At 29.6% G+C, this 20,168-nt stretch overlaps 1 long non-coding RNA gene across 4 annotated transcripts; it reads right to left on the bottom strand.

The window, feature by feature from the left end:
- Positions 1–16,999: 16,999 nt before the first annotated feature.
- LOC131607632 (uncharacterized) lies at positions 17,000–19,926 on the bottom strand. Of its 4 annotated transcripts, none has more exons than XR_009285359.1 (5): positions 19,696–19,926; positions 19,324–19,570; positions 18,262–18,470; positions 18,027–18,147; positions 17,000–17,405 (listed from the first exon to the last, which is right to left on the bottom strand). It is a non-coding gene; the product is annotated as an uncharacterized LOC131607632 (long non-coding RNA). The 4 variants fall into 4 exon arrangements; XR_009285357.1 differs by having other exon boundaries at positions 18,262–18,389; XR_009285360.1 differs by having other exon boundaries at positions 17,000–17,299; positions 18,262–18,389.
- Between the last annotated feature and the right edge of the window lie 242 nt (positions 19,927–20,168).

Raw genomic sequence — 20,168 nt, 5'->3', positions numbered from 1 at the left:
ATTTGAGGCCAAAAGTTTGAAAGCTTTAATTGCATCTCTATGTAATTCTTCAAAAGCAAGTTTTAGTTGAGAATGAGATACCTTATCTACGAGTTCAGGTTTAAGATGACTTACAGCTTTCTTTTTCTTGTTTTGATGAGCCATGAAACATAGGTTTGCTGATTCTTCTTCATCGCTTGATGAGCTTTCACTAGATGAATCACTTTCCCATGCTATGTAAGCTCTTTTAGATTTGTTATGACCTTTGCTTTGGTTCTTCTCCTTTTCTTTCTTAAGATATGGACAATCCGGTTTGTAGTGACCGACTTTCCCACAATTGAAGCAAAGACCTTTGATCTTTCCTTTGTTGTCGTCATCTTGTTTGAACATGTTTGATTGCTTTCTATAGTTGATCAAGCCTTTGTCGGAATGTTTTGCTCCATTTTTCTTTAGATATTTGTTGTATCTTCGCACAAACAGTCCCATTTCCTCATCATCGGAGTCTTCGTCATCACTTGTGTCACTATCCTTTGGCTCTCGTTTTGAGGTCTTGGAGCTCGAAGCTTTTAGAGCTATTGACTTCTTCTCTACCTCTTTCTCCATGTTCTTTTCTTTCTTTGTCCTCTTCTCATGCATGTCAAGGCATTTAAGATGCTGTTCATGTTCCTCTAGTTTACCAAAAAGAGTGGTAATGTCTAAAGTGTTGAGATCATTTGCTTCCTTAATTGCTGTAACTTTGGGTTGCCATTCCCTGTTCAAACACCTTAAGATTTTGTTAGTAGCAACTGCATTTGAAACAGGTCTATCAAGAGAATTTAATCGATTTTTCAGGTGAACGAATCTTTTCTGCATACTTTCGATGGTTTCACCATCTTCCATGTGAAAAAGTTCGAACTCTTGAGTTAGCGTATTGATCCTAGCTAGTTTGACATCATCCGTTCCCTCGTGGGCAACTTGCAATGTGTCCCACATAGCTTTAGCTGATCTACAATGGGAAACGCGATAGTATTCATCAACTCCTAGAGCTGAGATTAGAATGTTTCTCGCTTTCCAATCGTATGCATATTTCTTTTCATCTTCAGCATTCCAAGTATCTTCTGGTTTTGGAACAACTGCACCAGCTGCATTTGTCATGGTGATCTGGAATGGACCATTGACAATAGCTGTCCAGATGTTCCTATCAATTGCATTGATATGGACACACATACAATCCTTCCAATAGCCGTAGTTTTCGCCGTTGAAAACTGGAGCTCTATTATGAGCCCCTTTAGGTCCGGAAGCCATCTTTCCAATAAGTGTTTCACGTAGCACGGAATAAACCAGAGCTCTTGATGCCACTTGTTAGACGCTGGCCTAAGGATCTAGAGGGGGGGGGGGTGAATAGATCCAACACAGTTTTTCCGGGATTTTTACAGACTATAGCGAAAGCGGTTCTGAATCGACTTGCGTCTATTCCGGACCGCTATTGCAAAGGGTTATATGTGTTACAAAACCACAAGATATTCGAAATTCCGGATAAGGAGATATGCTATCGAATCAATACTTGTCACAACTGAAAATCAATTAACTTCTAGATTGACAAACTTTGATTTACAATGCAGTAAGGTGAATTAAACAAATAGACAAACACTTGGTGACAATATTCAAATTGATGCTAATTCAAGATGTGGTGAATTGTGATGTTTATGCAGAACTTTTAATTCACAATTTTAACACTTGAATCATTGATCAATTTAGCAATTATACCAATTATGAACAGAATGTAAACGAAAAAGTAAAAGCGACAAGAACACGATATTTGTTTAGGCAGTTCGTCGATCGTCCTCGCTACGACTACGTCTGCCCCCAATTCCAAATTGAAATTGGGTAATCTTTCATTAATGTTGAAAGTAGTATATACAAAGAAGATAACAAAGCGATAAACGATAAACCAATTATGTCGATCCTTTGAATCTTCTTCCCCCTTAATCTTGAGCAAGATCAAGGTTATCCAAGAGCTTCACTTCGATTCCCTTCTGCAGTGTCTTGATTCCTTGAACTCCCCGTTCCTCAATCGTTACACTCAGCCGAATCCTTAATGAACGCCTCTTGATAAAAACCCCCAAGAACCACCCGTCGTGGAGGACAAAACCCGCAGATTTTATTCACCAACAAACCCCACAAACCTTCACCCACTAGGAATCTTCAATTCCGTTCCATGGACGTTATCGAACTCATCACTAACCCGCAACGCAAGAATGATTATGTGTAATTGTGTTGGAGATGATGAAGAACGAAGATGAGAAGCGTTTGTGTATCTTTCAGTCGTTGGTGTTTTGAATAATTACCCTTGCACAATATATATATATGATTGCATAACAGTTAGAACCAAGAAAAACTGATTTTTGAACTTTCTTGATCAATTAGGTCGACCACTTGTAGTGCTTAGGTCGACCTAACAGAGCTTGCAGAATTTTGCTCCCAGTTAGGTCGACCTGTTGAAGGAGTAGGTCGACCAGAATCCTCTTCTGATGCATTCTGGGGACATTTTCACAGATTAGGTCGACCTAGTTGATGTGTAGGTCGACCTAACAGGCTGGTATGTGGAATTCATCAATTTAGGTCGACCTAAATGATGTGTGGGTCGACCTAGCAGGAGTATATGAATTTTTCTCCATTTTAGGTCGACCTGGGTTGATGGTAGGTCGACCTAACTGCTGCTTTTCTGCATTCTTCTTGTTTTGCTTGTGTTGAGTCAACCTTTAAACATGTAAACATAATGGGTTGACCTATGAGTGATCAATGCTTGCTTTTCTTTAAGTTTTCTGCTTCCGTCTTGTTGTTTGAATGCTTATTTGAGTTTGCCATGAATCAAAAACATCTTTGAGTGTAATCTTGTATTCACAGATGAATGTTAAACTACTATATATCTTTGGGTATATTTTCTTCTTCTCTTACCTCCTTTAATTTTCTAGTATTCATCATTATGTTATTGCATTATTGCATATTTGCATTGATTGTATGCCACATAAGTTAGACTTTGATATTAGAGATTCAATGTTTAAGCTTAGATATGTGGTGTACCAAGCTTTTTGAAGTGTCATGAATTCAATGGTGTCTTGATAGAACATATAAAGCTAAGAGTTTTGTAATAGCTCCATTTAAAGCTATTTGGGTTATCTTGTGATTGGCTTGCATTAGAATCAATCAAGTGTATAGTAAACATCATGTATCGTTTCATATGGTGTAATTTATTGAGATGCTTCCAAGCTCTCTTGTTTTTGTGTTTTGCTTTCGCACTTCTTAAAATATTTGATTTCGTACATGAGACGTAAAATGTTTTTAAAATTGTGTTAAAGGGAAAAGGGTCTATTCAACCCCCTATAGATCTCTTTGTGTCCATATTCTCACCCAGCACAAGTGACATAAGTAAATGAATTCACATTAGCTACACAAAATGTGCATACAAATACAACATATCCAAAACATAAATACTAACAACATGCAGAAGAAATAGAATAAAAGGAAAGTCTTCTTGCATCCATCAAGTCATCCTTCCTTTCCGTTTATCGAAAACATGATCATCTAAAAAGACAAACAACAACATGAGGTGAGATAATAATATCTTATTGCAATCCTACTAAAACCACAAGTTCTTTCAGTATCAAGGCCATCTAGGACTATGAAAGATCCTACAAGGTTCTAACACTCATGTGTTTAAAATAAATAAATGGGATCGAGGCATAGTTAACCTCATACAATGTAGGAATGTCGACACACTCTCTCTAACATCCATGTTCCCCTTAAAAGATGGTTATCCTCGTGAAACGTCAAATGTATACTAGTGCTGAAGCGGCAAGCAACAAAGTTTTGGAAATATTTATCTGAGAAATATTTATCGCGTTCTTGAGTTTGGGTTTGAATGGGTTAAAGCAAAAGTAGAAAAGTAAATATGAACATAAAAATAAATCATTATTCAGAGAGTAGGAACTTATCAGGCATGCATATAATCCACTCCTCACAAACTTAAACCTATCGACCAGTTATACTCAACCTACAATACTCATCAATGTCATCACATATCAACCACAATGCCCACTATATCATCTCGGAGGTGATCTCTCAACCAACCTCAATAACATAGAAGACAATTATGTTACTCGCGTCGACGATATCTCAGCACAACACAACCAACACAAAGACATTAAGCACAAATACCCAAGTGAATGTCAACTCTAAATCTATCTCTAGAATCCAGAAACTAACTGATAGTTTTCCATTCATAAATATATTTAGTTTGTTTATACTCGTGTTTTGATTCATTTATGTACCGACTAATAGTTTTCCATTCATTTTTAGGTATTCATACATGGTTGGAGCATTGAGTAATAAAGGCCAAAGGCTAAGCTTCAAGATTGCAATGTTTAGCAATTCATCAAAGAATAAGGCTCAAAATATGGATGATTAAAATCATCAATTTGGTTTCCATTTAGTCATTTATATATATATATATATATATATATATATATATATATATATATATATATATATCATTGAATAAGCTTTCCAATTCTTCGAACCGGGCGCAAATCGGAGTTACGATTCTCAAGTTATGAAAACAAAATCTAATTTTTTCCAAGTTGCAGCAGATTTCGCTTAGCGAGCTTTTTCTACCGCTAAGCAAGACCTGCTGGGAAGAATTGTATATTTAGGGTAAAAATACATTTTGTTTAGGTATGAGTTGAGTATTTTTGAGTCCCAATACCATCACCTTCATTCTTTGATGAGAGAAGCTCAAAAACAACAATGGATCATGCATCTTGATGATTATGAGGTGGATTTACTTCAATCGGTGTTGATAACCCGAGAGATTCCGGTTTATCATTTCTCTTCTCTATGTATTTTCCATTTGTTGGGTTTGTTTGTATATTTACTCTGAACATATGTATGTTTATCACTCACGGCGTTGTATAAAGCTTACTTTACAAATCAAACTTGTTGTCTTCCTTGATCTTTTTGCATTTATGTTTGGATTTGTGTTGTTATAGACATATACCTCACAAATCTTGATTGATGATGGAGATCTATTAGTTTCTAGATTCTAGAGATAGATTTAGAGCTAACATTCATTGTGGGTATCAAGGCTTAATGCTTCCATGTTTGAGTTTTGCGCGAGAGATTGCCGACGCGAAAATACGAATGTTCTCGCAACTTTGTGTTAGAGATAACATGAGTTGTGATATGTCTTGTTTGTGATTCAGAGATGAACATTGATGTGAGAGATACATGATGAGTTTTATGAGTATTGTAGGTTGAATGCAACTGATCGATAGGTTTAAGTTAATGACGAGTAGCTTAAATTCATGCCTAATAAGTTTCTCCTATCCAAAGAATGCATTTATTATCTTAGTCATACGTTTTTACCTTAACTCATTCAAACCTAAACTCACGAACGCGATACTTGTCGAACGATAATTTAGTAGCACTAATCCATGCGGAGATGATAAATTCCCAGAATAATATTTTCAAATCTTTTGTTGCTTGCCCTTTACCGCTTCAACAATAGCTTCCTTTCTTTGACTTCTCGTTTTGCAATTTCGAAAAGTCAACAATGAAACAACCAAGCTTCTTGTAGTTGAAGCATCCCTTATGGTCACCTTCCTTGCCTCTGGAACTAGATCCTCTGAATCCACTGCTTCTTACAAGGGATCTTCTGTTCTTCTTGGATAGATACTGAAATCTCTTGATCAGGAATTCCATTTCTTCATCATCTAAACCTTATTTGGAACCTAATGTAGAAGGAGCTTCTTTATATTCCCATACTTGATGAGATTTGGCAGGCTGACCAACATATATCAAGGCAGGAGAGTTGAGTTTATTTTTAAGTTCATCTCCAATAAGTTCCAACTCATGACTTTGCAGGTTGCTTATTAAAATTTTAAGACTAATTTGATTCTAGTCATTAGCTTCTTGAATGGATGTCACCTTTGGTATGTATTTGACAGGAAGACCCCTAATAATATTTTTGACGTGGTTAGCAGTTGTATAACTCTTGTTCAGAACCTGAAGTACGGGAACATTAACTTGAAACCTTGAGAGCATGGTTTTAATATTCTAATCCTCCTTCATTCTGAACAATTCATATTATTGGACCAAAATATTTTTATTTTCCTTATTAACTTGTTGAATTCCTTCATAGTTAGCACACAGAGATTTAAAGATGGTTTTAGCAGTTGATTTGTCAATAATCTTGATGTACTCAGTGTGAAACATATACCAAAATGTCACACACTCTGTGATATTTTCAATAGATCTTCTTTTGTGCAGGTGTAAGAGTTTTTTTGTCAGCAACCATTCCTACTTCATCAACTGGAATAGAAATGTCATCTTCAAGAATATTTAGAAGTATAGTTATTCTTTTCAAGAGTATTATAATCATGACTTATATTATGGAGACCACTATCACCATTTACCACTAGACATGTTTTTCTCTCAGGATCATTTATGTACCACTCTTAAATGTTAGAGTATATACTAGGACTCTAATCAACTTCACCGTGTGTAGGGAGTGAAATCGCAATAATCATAAATATGATACTAAATAAAGATAAGGCCTTCAACATTTTTCCAAGAGTTCCCGTATATATTTCACTGTCCACCATTATGCAGATAAGTCTAAGTTGTTATATTTAAATCCTGATTTAGTGACCGAAAATTCTTATATAGACACAGCCATAACACATAGATTTACACACAACCAATCATATATTTTTATTAATTAAAAAATTAAAATAAAATTGTCTCTCTCATCCATTAAACCAACCACTCCCATGATATCAATTAAAAACCAAATTAAATTTTTAACAAATGTCAATTTTCTCACTTTTTATTGGTTGTGCCTAAAAATATGGATTTAGGTTCGTATCCATGCAAATATTTCTCTTTAGTGATATCACTTTTCCTACAAATGTTGATGTTGAAATTGAAGAAGAGGTCAAAAGTTTCATCTTGTCAAATGTTTACGTTGTCCTTTTTTAAATATTATTTTTGTTGTTTTATCAATTAATATTTTAGTGTAGGTTATTAAAGTATCAATAAGCTTGTTTTGTTTTAATTCGTATACTTTTAATATTACTTCCCTCTGACGGAGTCAGAAATTTTATGTAGTGGGACTTATATATATATATATATATATATATATATATATATATATATATATATATATATATATATATATATATATATATATATATATATATATATATATATATAATTAAAAATAATTTAAAAAAATTTATCAATTAAAATATTTTTATATAATTAAAATATCATCCATTTCACATATAATTTTTTATTAAATTATTTATGATATTAATGGTGTAGACGACTCTCTAACATTTGCGAATATATTTAACAATATTATAGATATTTAAAGCTAAATATATGATATAATTTTTAATTACTACAAGCTTTATAAAATCTTTACTAATTCTTAATTTATAAATATATTATTATCATCATATAAAGGGAAATGAACACAATATTAACAAAGTAAAAAGGTTTAGACATGCATTGCTAGTATTGCTTGTATGTTATGTATAACTAGATTGCCGGCCCGTGCTTCGCACGGGTATATTTGAAATAAAATTACATTTTTTCGTAACAATTGATATTTAATTTTTTATTTACATTTAAATTTATTTTGTAGGCCATTTAAATTATGTTTGTAATTAAAATATTAATTTTTTAATATGAAAGACAATAAATTAGAAAAAAAATTACTTTTTAGTTAATTATATGTGAGATTAAATTACACATATTTATATTATATCTACTTTCATAGACATATTACTTGGACCTTTATTTGTATAAAAATTAAATTAAATTTATAGTATTAATTTTGAGGCTATATATATAACTTGTGTGTTGCACGTGTTTTAAGATAATATACTTATATGAACTTTTTCATTCAATGAAGAAATATAAATAAAAATTGATGACATTAATATATGATTGTATATAAATGTTTCTTTCTCATTTATTTGATTTCTTTTTACCTTTTTTATTACTGTTATGTTACTTTTTTCAAATATTATATTCTCATTATTTTCCTACTTACATATTTATCATTCTCATTATATCACGTGAATCAGAAATACATTTTTTTATTGACAAATGATACATTTTTTGTATTATTAGATTCTTCATTTTTGTTTATCGAAGATCTCCAATAAATTTAAATCAAATACACATTTTTCTCAAAAATTACTATTAAAAATGTACTTACATAAGCTGCAAATTTTCTCATGATTTTCAAGTAATAAGGATGCAAAACTAATATGAGTTTTCTTTATCCTCTTCTTTTTGCTCACATAACAAAAATAATTATATTAAAAAAAAACAATAAAAAGAAAAGAAATCATAAAATTAGATAGAGAAATATTATATTGATGCTCAAAACAAATTATTACAAAACTTCATAGAAAAATATTTAAATTATTTATAGGATAAATAAAGTGGATTCTTTAACTTGGAACATAAATCAAATTCATTAGCTAGCCTGCAACGTAAATTAAAAAATAATTAAAATATAAGAGAGCTCTCAGAAAAAGTAATCAAAATATCAATATAAAATGAAAAATAGATCTTGTAACAAAGAAAAGAAGAAGAAAACTGATAGGTTAGGTGGTAGATGTAACCTATTTATAGTGAATACAAAATTTCTTATTGAAGAAATTGAAAAGATCAAAAAACACCACCATAAAAAACATTTAATGAGGTACCGTTTATTTTCAATAATGTTTTATATTATAGAAGTTATACTTAATAATTGTAAATTATTAGTCTGTTATAAATCTAATAGTAAATTATATTGATTATATTTAAATGTATTAAAACGTAACAACATAAATTTATTAGTTATAATGAATTAAAATAAATTAGTTATAATAATATAAAATAAATTGGTTTTAATTAGCTCTAATAATATAAAAATATTACCCATTAAAATAATTAGTTATAATGCTTTAAATAAAATATCATTTGAATTATTGATTTATATAAATTGTATGAAATTTTTTAAAATTATTATGTTTATTATTATTGTTGTTATTTTAATCATTATTATTTTATTCATATAAATTATTTATTTATATACTTTATTAAAAATTAATATATATTAAAATTTTATTTATATTTTTTATATACTATTATTGCAAAATAGATAAATACTTATAATTTTTATAAATCATATTACTTTTAATCGTAGTATCTGAATAATATATAATTATTATTATAATAATTGATAATAATAATAATTATTATTATTATTTTGTTATTAGATGAATATTATATTATAACTTATTAATTATATTATTATTGTTAATTGTGATGATTGAATATTATATTATTATTATTATTATTAATATTATTTTAATCGTAGTAGCTGAATATTATATTATATTATTACTATTGTTTTTATAATTTTTTTTTAATATTATATGAGTATTATAATTTATTATTCATATTAGTATTATTGTAATTTATTGGTCTGTTATAAATATAATAGTAAATTATATTAATCATTTTTAAAATTTTTAAAAACTTACACATAAATTAATTAGTTATAATGATTTAAATAAAATTTCATTTGAATTATTGATCTATATACGATGTATGAATTTTTTAAAAATTATTCTGTTTATTATTATTATTATTATTATTATTTTGTTTATTTATATAAAATATTTAACTATATACTTTTTAAAAAATTAATACTATTATTTTTTAGTGGTATATGAATATTATATAATATTATTATTATCATATAGAGAGAGAGAGAAAAAGGAATATGCACTGACAGTGTAAAATATTTTACACTGTCAACCAATCACAACTATGTATCCAATTAAAGCATAATTTTAATTAAAAAAAATTAATATGACATGGCAAGTGTAAGTATTTTGATTGGATGTATGTGTAAAGTTTGTTTACACTGTCAGTGCACTACCTTTAAACTCATATATATATATATATATATATATATATATATATATATATATATATATATATATATATATATATATATATATATATATATATATATATATATATATATATATATATATATATAATTCTATATTAAGTTTCCAATTATTTTTAATATTTTATACAAGTAAATATTTTATATTTTTCTAAATGTAGCTAAAATTTTACAACTTATATTATCATTAAATACTATAAAGCTTTAAATTACTTTTTATATTTTATAAATTATTCTAATAAAAATAAACATAATAATTATAATTATAATTAAAATAATTACAACAACAACAATAATAATAATAATAATAATAATAATATTCTGCCATCACTATTAACAATAATAATATAAACAATAAATTATAATATAATACTCATGTAATAAAAAAAAGTAAAATAATAATAATATAATATAATATTCATCTACTATGATTAAGATAAATATTAATTATTAAAAATATAATCTAATTATTAATTATGATAATAATAATATTATATAATATTCATATACCACTAAAAAATAATAGTATAGAATTTATTTTAATCCTCCATTTTTTTATGAAATTATAAAATATATTTAGTAATACAAAAATGAAAATGTGGAGAATTTGAAAAAAAAAAGTGATATAAAAGATTGATTTTTAATACTCATAATTTTTTTTATTTCAATAGATACAAATTATTAACTAAATTAATTATAATTATTTTATTTTTAATTTAAATAAAATATTATTAGTCATATATAACAATACTTTGAATTTTTTAACAAATAATAAAATATAAACTCATAAAAGATAAAATTAAAAAAATAATTTAACTATTTATTTCAAAATATTATATAAAAATAGTTAAATATTGTGATAGTAAGAATCATTTTAATTTATTAAATATAATTCAAAGAATGATTATAAATTATAAATAATGATAATTTTAATTAATATGAGAAATTATAAGAGGTTGACATGTCAGCATTTGTGTTATATTAGAATGACATATCAGCATTAGGTTTAGGGTTGTACCAAAGGTTGTCATCATGACAACCTTACATTTAGATTAAGTAGATAATTAATCAGAGTGTGTATATACATCATCATGTGTAAGTACTGATACATTTGAACAATTATTCAAAATATAGTGGGGGCACCGGCCCACTCTCTCCATAACATGGTTCCATCCCTGACTTCTTTCTTCTTTATTTAATAGAAAAAAATCATATTTATAAAGAAAATTACAATATAATAATTCCTATTAACCTTTTAATACCCTTTTCTAATTTTATATTTACACTTAATAATGTTCCTTTTGGTAATTAGCTAATTCAACAAAAATATTGTTAGAATAATAATGCAAGTGTGAGTAAGAGAGGAAATAGTCTCACATTGGACAAGAGTGTGGTGACTTGAGCATTTATAAGTGGGAGAATCTACTCACCTATTACCTTAAGGTTTTAGGTGGACAAGTGGTGTGTCTCCCACAAAGGTGTGTTGCTAAAAGGAAAGTCCCACAAAAAAAACTAACAATGCTCCTCGCTCGACCATCCTCCGATTGTTGTGCCAACAAATGGTATTAGAGCTTTTGGTTCGATCCGGGTATAGGAGTTCTTAGTATGCTATGTGGTTTCAGCTTTGTTTGATCTTCCACATCATAAAAGAAGGGCAATGTTACGAAAGAGTTGTTGTGCTGCAGTCACAAGTTCCGCTGTGCAGTTTGGGTTAAAGAAAATTGATGGAAGAATTATTTTTTGACTTGTGGATAGTTCAAGTCAAAGATGTGTTGTTACAATCAAGATGACACAAGATGGAAGATTATGTCGATGGTTGAAGAGCTTCCTACCAACATGGAAGTTGCACCATAAAGTTTCAACCTAGTTTTCGGCATGTGAAAATTCTTAGAGTGGTTTAGCTTCAAGTGAAATTTATTTTTCATGAGAGAGTATGATAGTTTTTAAAACTATGATTGTCGGTTAAGACAATGTGAAAATTCTTGGAGTGGTGTAGCTTCAAGTGACTATACTCTTTATGGTGGAGTATAATTGTCAGTGAAGACAATGAAAGTTGATGTATTATTTTTAATCAAGGTGGATATTGTTAAGATTGATTAAAAATATACATGTTGATACTCTTTATGGTGGAGTATGATTGTCGGTAAAGATAATGAAAGCTTACGTATTATTTTCAATCAAGGTGGAGATTGTTGGGTTGGTTGAAAATATACGTGTTGAAGAAGTCCCACATCGCTTAGTTTTGTGAAGGAAGAGGGAGTCCAAGGCTATATATAGGATTCAAGTTTTTCTTTACAAGATGCACCAGTCAAAAGCACTTTAAGCTTGTATTTGACTTTCTTTTTTCTCTTATGCTCTTGTATTAGAGTGTTGTGAGATGTAGTTAAATATTTGTTTTGGAGGGTGTGAGTGTACTGAGGGCCTGGGGTTTTTGAGGGTATGAGTTGTAACAATTTTCACATAGTGTTATTTTTTGGTTGTCTATTGACAACGGTCATGATTTTTTCTCCGGTTTTGGAGTTTCCACGTTAATCTCTTGTGTTGTTATTTTTCTCCGGTATTAGAGTGTTGTTCCATATCATAAAAGAAGGGCAGTGCTGTGAAAGAGTTGTTGAGCTGCAGTCACAAGTTCCGTTGTACACTTTGGGTTAGAAAAAATTGATGGAAGAATTATTTTTTGACTTGTGGATAGTTCAAGTCAAAGATGTGTTGATACAAAATAACGTGAAAACTGTAAAACCGGAGAAAAAACCACGACCGTTGTCAATAGACAATTAAAGAATAACACTATGTGGAAATTGTTACAGCAAATAATATACTCTCAAATACCCCAGGCCCCCAGTACACTCACACCTTCCAAAATAAATATTTAACTATATCTCACAACACTCTAATACAAGAGCATAAGAGAACAAAGAAAGTCAAATACAAGCTTAAAGTACTTTTGACTGGTGCATCTTGTAAAGAAAAACTTGAATCCTATATATAGCCTTGGACTCCCTTTTCCTTCACAAAACTAAGCGATGTGGAACTTCTTCAACCATGGACATATCTATGTATAGGCTCACTGTAGCTATAGCCACACCAAATTTCTAAAATTGAATTTTGTAACATGTGCCAATGTATGACCAAAGCATTACAAGTTATATTTTAAAAATTAGATCAGTCATCAAATGGATGAGGGGAGGTCACTGATTTATTAGTCAAATTATTTAGTAATTGATCGAACTGTATTACTAAATCAGATTAAATTGAGTAATTCAATTGAAAAATCTAATAACTCAATTGAATAAACCGATATCTCTAACAAAACTATATAATTATTAAATCTATCGACCAAATGATTCGATCCCTATAAAAATCACGACACCGATCAAATTTCAAAATATCATAATTTTACAAATATATTCTTTAAATTTAAATTTTAAGCATAATTACCACAAACAACAAAATAATATAAAATACAAATCAAAATAAATTTTGAATAAAGTCTACTTATATTTTTATTTAATTTTTAAATTATTTTAATCAAAATAACATCGTTTTGTTTGAGAAAAAATAAGCATTTAATGTGTCAGTTTTTTAAAATTGTCGGTTCGTCGGTTTCTACCGGTTTAGTTCGATTCTGGCCGATTCCCATTGATTTAATATCTCATCCGATCTAAAAATCAAATCAGATCGATGACCCTTCTGATTTTCGATTTGACTGGTAGGTTTAGTCCGGTCTTTGAAACACTATCACCACCTCTCAGGTTTCTCTTTCACTTTTATATTTGCTAATATCTCATATTTGATAGACGAATTTTATTATAAATGTATTTCCTTAAATAATATTATTTCTTATTTTTAATATAATTTATTTTATTTTTAGCCACTAATATATAAAGTCTGGATCCGCCCCTGTCTTCATCACGTATATTTTCAACCAACCCAACAAATATTTCAACTTTCTCACTTCTCTTCTCTTGTGAAGTCAAAATTCATTTAACTTTTCTATTCTCTCTCTCTCTCTCTCTCTCTCTCTCTCTCTCTCTCTCTCTCTCTCTCTCTCTCTCTCTCCTCTCTCATCCTCTCTCTCTCCTCTCTCCTCTCTCTCTCTCTCCTCTCTCTCTCTCTCTCTCTCTCTCTCTCTCTCTCTCTCTCTCTCTCTCTTCCTCTCTCTCTCTCTCTCTCTCTCTCTCTCTCTCTCTCTCTCTCTCTCTCTCTCTCAATCATTCCCTCTCTTCTCTGATTTCTTACAACATCGATTCTCTTCCCTCCCCTCTTCACATTTATCTTCATCTTCAACCTTTCGATCTTCTTCAAGAAAAAATCAAAGTAATGAACAACATACTTGTATGCTTTATGTTTATTCCGGTTTCTGCAACCTTTTTCTTCTACAACATTATGATTTTACATGTTCTGATTTTATTTCCTAGTTTAAGCTTTTTTCGATTTCATCTTTTTCTGAGAGTTTCAGAAGTTTTCAGTTCAAGCTTTTTCTGATTTTTCCTTTGTGGTTTCAATTTCTGATGTTATCTTTATGGTTTAAGTTTTTTATTTTTCTAGTTTCAGCTTTGTGGTTTCAGTTACCCAAGTTATCTTTGTGGTTTAAATTTTTATTTTTTTTATTTTCTGGTTTAAATATTCTATAATACTTGCTAAAATGCTGAAGTCAATAAAAAAATGTCTTAGTATGTTATGGTCTGTGTTGAAACTATTAAAATGTTAAAATACTAATAAATAACTGATATAAATCTAAAAGTATATGCTTCCATTGAAATGAACACTTAGTGTCATTGTTGTCTACTATTGTATCTATGATACATCAAGTATGTATTTTTTTACAAACAGAATCATGATTATTTATATTGAACACGATAATTATTTCTTTTAACTTTCACATACGCTTAAAAGATACCTCACACTATATCATTCTAATCAAATATATTTATTAGAATTTATATGTTATTTTATTATCAATTAAAGGTTAATATTTATGGCCCGTTAAACAAACCTCTTTTACTCATTGCAAAGGATTCAATTGTATAAATGTAGATAGCTTATTCATTCATCTTTTAACAGAATAAAGTTTTGATCTTTTAACATAATAAAGTTTTGATGGTTAATCTATTATATTTAAGGATAATTTTTTTCTGTATTTTCCATTTTTAGTTAATGTGATTATATAAGGCCTAACTATTATTTTAATCACTTTTGTTGTCATAATATAAGCCTCACTAAAAATATTGACTTTTTCCATTTTAGACACAAAAAGTCAACCATCTCTACTATTGGAAAAATGGTTGCACCTGATTTGTTGATGTCTTTCAAGAAAACATGCTACATAGAAACCAGGTTTGAATGCAAAGTTAGTTGGTTGTTGTTAATAACAATAACATATGGTTTAATACATTCTATTGTTGTATATACATGTTAGTCCTAACTAGTAGAAGACACGTGCGTCCGCACGGGTAACTCAATTCTTAAGATGAAATAATGTATTACAAACGCATAAAAAGAAGTTTAAAAACTCGAATGAGAAATGTTAAATTAAGATTTTCATAAAACATATTATAGATGTAATAAAGCTATATATAGCAGCTATTTAAAGAAAATAATTTGGAATTGCAATAGGCAAAAGGGTATTACGGTGATGGCGACCCGTGAAAGTAGTGATTTTCAGTGATAAAATTCACATAAGAAAGGTATTATGGTGATAGTGATTCGTATAAAACAATGAGTTTCAGTAATAAAATTCACATAAGAAAAGTATTATGGGGATAATGGCCCGTAAAAATAGTGAGTTTCACTAATAAAATTTAATATATTAGATCCACTTGGTTGTTACTGATAATTATTTTGCACGTACTCATACATATTAGGAACAATATTTATAAATATTTTGTTGCCTAAATCTAATTGGTTGTGTATTGTGACACTTCATAAAGTATTTCATTCATTTTAACATTACATACAAGTGCAAGTGCAAATTATGGTGATCTGTTTTTTTTTTCTTTAGTGTTTACACTGATATTTAAATGATTCACTTACATTTTCTTCATAATTTTTTTTAGCAGTATCTTGGATCTCAAAATTGGTTATCTCCACTCGTGCAGCAATCCTCTTTCATTTTAAATTATCAATTGCCCACTCACAAAATTCATAACCACATCTCATTCAATGTATAGACCATTAAAATTATATGACTGCATGAGTTAAAATTGTAGTTGAACATTAGAATAAATCGCATATTAAACTCAAATGTAAATAACCAAATGAATATTGTTAATTGCACACTTATAAAACTAATAATCAATTAAATTTATTAAATTCATATCCAAATAAACAAACAGATTACAAAGATAGATGTCACAAAAACGTATTTAACTACTAAAATGAAAAAACTACTACAATATTCTACCTATTTAACTACTACAACAACTTAAGTTATAAAAAGACTACTACAACAATCTAATGTTATATGCATTTGACTCAAAAGTACTGTCATGAATTTGGAACCAAATAGCTTAAAGATTATGTAGAATAGCAACATAGTGCAGAAGCCACAAATGCGGTAGGAGCAGTTTTGCGTACTCTGAAAATTCAAAAGCCTTTTGAAAAATCTTTGTTTTGTTTATGTAAGGAGAATAGATAAATCTACTTAATAAAAAAGGCTACTGCAAACATCTATTTTCATTTTCTTCTTAAAAGCATAATCTATTCATTGGCATATACTTACAAGCTTAAGGTTTTTGAAGGGTTTGATGTACAACATCACATCAGGGCCTCTTGAAATCATTCAAAAACTTAAGAAACTCCAAACTATAGCAACAACTAAATGTAAACACACTAAAAAGTCAAAAACTTGGAAATAGATTTATCACAATGTTCTAACTTTTTATTTCTAATAAATCTATTCAGTCTTCTAACTTTTTATTAGTGTTCCTATTTTATAATTCCCATGAATGATTTCTTTAATAGAATTTTTTTTACTAACCTTACTCTAGAAAAGCACTGCATTTCCTTTAGTTGGATTAACTTAGAAATATCATTCAAAGTACTGCTACACACATCAACAACCAAGTACACAACTGCATTATACTGCTTTAAAGGACTCAAAACAATATTATCTTAAGAGACCACCCTTAAAAACAAACAAAAATATTCAAATGTCTCGAAACAGAATCTGTATTTATTAAACACAAAGGGTCCAGTGCAGAACTTATTCAAAAGTGTAATATGTCAAATAGAACCCTGGGATCTTGCGTACTTGGACAGGACCAGCTCTTAGAAGCTCCTCTAGAATAGCAGCATTACCTGTGCCAGCCACAGTTAACAAATTCACAGCCATGTTAGGATCCTCTTCTTCCACATTCTCCACCATTAAATCTTTGATACTCAAATCCTTAAGCTACTTATAATGCTGCAATTGCCAATTGCATCACATTATACAATAAGCTTTCAAGTCAAAACGATAATAGTGATGATTATGATTAGTAATACACTAATATAATAAACCATGACCAACCTAAAGAAGTTTTTGAGTAATAGTATATTATCTTCTTTTTTAATCTGCATTTAGCAAAGGCATCCATGTACATATTTTAACAAACCTAGCAACTCACCTTTTATTGCAAATGCAAGATGAGAAATCCAAAATATGTACCACAATTTGGGACTTGAGATCATTCTTAAGAACATTGTTGCTTGCATAAACTTAAGAAGTTAAGGTGCATTTAGAAAATAAAGAAATATAATGATCAATACGAAGGAAAAATGAAAATCACAATTTACTTTGGTCAAGTTCCATCATTTTAGTTTAAACATTACAACATCACTTCACATTTGTGCACATAATAATTTGATGATATTTTATTTTTTCGATTTTGAAGTTTAAATAAAAGTTAAGATATTACAACGGAGACAAAAATAAAGTGAATTTAGTAGCTTTCAAATCCTAGCACAAAATTTGATAGAAATGAGTCATAATATAGTTAATAGAAATAACAGAACTTTTGTTGAAGCAAACACAAGTTTAGAGTACCTGAATGTGTTAATGTCGGTGATGCGGCAGAAATGACAACGAACTCAAGCTAACGGTCTTTACCACCCTTGTTTTTGCATATCATTACCGGCAACAATTATCAACACTCTTGTTCACTATGCTTCAAAATCAAAGGACACATACAACATGTCATAGATGAAAATCGGAATTATGCAGCATACATAGAGACACCATTTAATTCAAACAGTCTACAGCAAACACAAGTTTAGAGTACCTGAATGTGTCAATGTCGGCGATGCGGCGGAAATGACACCGAACTCAAAGGCTAACGGTCTTTACACCGACAAGAACCAAAAGAAAGCTACCTTTGAAGCCACATCTAGATTCTTTCTGATAACTTTTCTAATGGAATAAATGTAACACGTAAGATGTCTAGTAAGCTTAATTAACTTGTCATGATTTACAACAACCACATGGAATAAGCTGTTAAAACAGAGTTAAATTCAAAAATCAAGCCAAACATTAGGGGTGTTCATGGGTTGGATAAACCCAATAAATCCAGTAAAACCCACCCAAACCGATCCAAAAAAGTGGGTTGGGTCAGATTATTGGGTGAATACGGTTTTCAAAAATGAAAACCCATTCAAAATAATTGAGTTATGGGTAAAACCACACCCAACCCACAAAACCCATGGGTTATTGAGTGACTATATTTTTTCTCTTTTTTGTAATTTGACAAGTGATGACTTTGATGTTTTTAATTTTGCTTGCTTCAATTTCAACTTTTTGAACATCTTTTATTTAGTAAGTAATGATTTTAACTTATTTAGGATGCCACATTTTTATTATTTTGATGCTAATTCTAATAAATTGCAAGTATTTTATGCAATTCTAGGTTTTACTAATGTAACTTTGGTTTTTACAAATATATGTTTATGATAAATTTCATTATACATTTTGACATTTGATGTTTAAAAGAACAACATTAATATATTAAGCTATTTATTAAGAAAAAATGTAACATATCATTAATAATTATATAAGGAAAAATAATATTGGGTAACCCAGTACCCAACCCAATCCAACCCATAAATTTGTGGTTTTACCCAAACCAACCCAATAGTATTGTGGGTGGTTATTTTTCCTCACCCAAACCAGTGTACCATGTACGGATTGGGTTATGGTTTTGGTTAAATTCAACCCAAACCGACCCATGAACACTCCTACCAAACATACAAAATTATAAAAGCCATTAAAAAGATCAGGCCATGAACAAATATTATAGTTTATAAAAAGAAAAAGGTCAGTGTATAGTACATGATGAATCTTAAAATACCTCAGTTAAAGTAGCACATCACCAACCGAAAGTCGGCATCCAATCAGATATGTAATGTTTCCATTTGAAGCTGAAAACACAAATCATCATTCATTAACAGAGTGAAGATTTAAAGTTAAAGAAAAACATTATGATACTATCAAACGACAACTAAAAGAAATAGACGAGAAGGATTGTCCCTGTGATCTTGGAAAAATGCAGCCACCGTGAAACCATCCTTTCCTCCGCCATTTTTTTCGCCAGAACACTACAAAAAGGACACAACAACAAATATGTTATGAATAAATTTGTTATGAATACAAAAGGGAGAAGGAAAACGAAATCTATTGCTGATAAACACTATAAAACTCGATTACTAATAAAGCCACAAACCTCCAACATATCTTTAAACAGAGAAGGGGAGAATCAGAGATTTAGGGTTTGAATCGGAGAAGGGGAGAAGCGGAGATGAGGGAGAAAGAAGATGACCATGAATTTAGGGTTTGAATGTTGAAGGAAGAGAGAAAGCGGGTGAGAGAAGAAAGAAAGAGAGAGAGAGAAGAACGTGCATATGACAAGGGAGAGAAAGAGAAGTGTGGGAAATGGAAAAGTTTTTTGAAAAGGTTTTTGGGTTTTGAAAGGTTGGATGGAAAAACCCAATAGTTAATAGGTATATTAAGAAATAATGAAAAGGAATATGAAAAGAAAGTGCCATTTGGAGGAATGGAGATATGTGATTGGTGGGAATAAAACTTTGATTTAGCAAATTACTATAAAGGGCTTTTGTAAGTGTAATTATTTTTTTCATTAAGGGTAATTTTGGGTGTTTGGTGGTATGTTTTATTATTAGTTAGGTAGTTGATTTG

This window comes from Vicia villosa, linkage group LG5 (genome assembly GCF_029867415.1).
Source record: "Vicia villosa cultivar HV-30 ecotype Madison, WI linkage group LG5, Vvil1.0, whole genome shotgun sequence".
NCBI lineage: Eukaryota > Viridiplantae > Streptophyta > Magnoliopsida > Fabales > Fabaceae > Vicia > Vicia villosa.
This window is presented reverse-complemented; position numbering and strand designations above follow the sequence as displayed.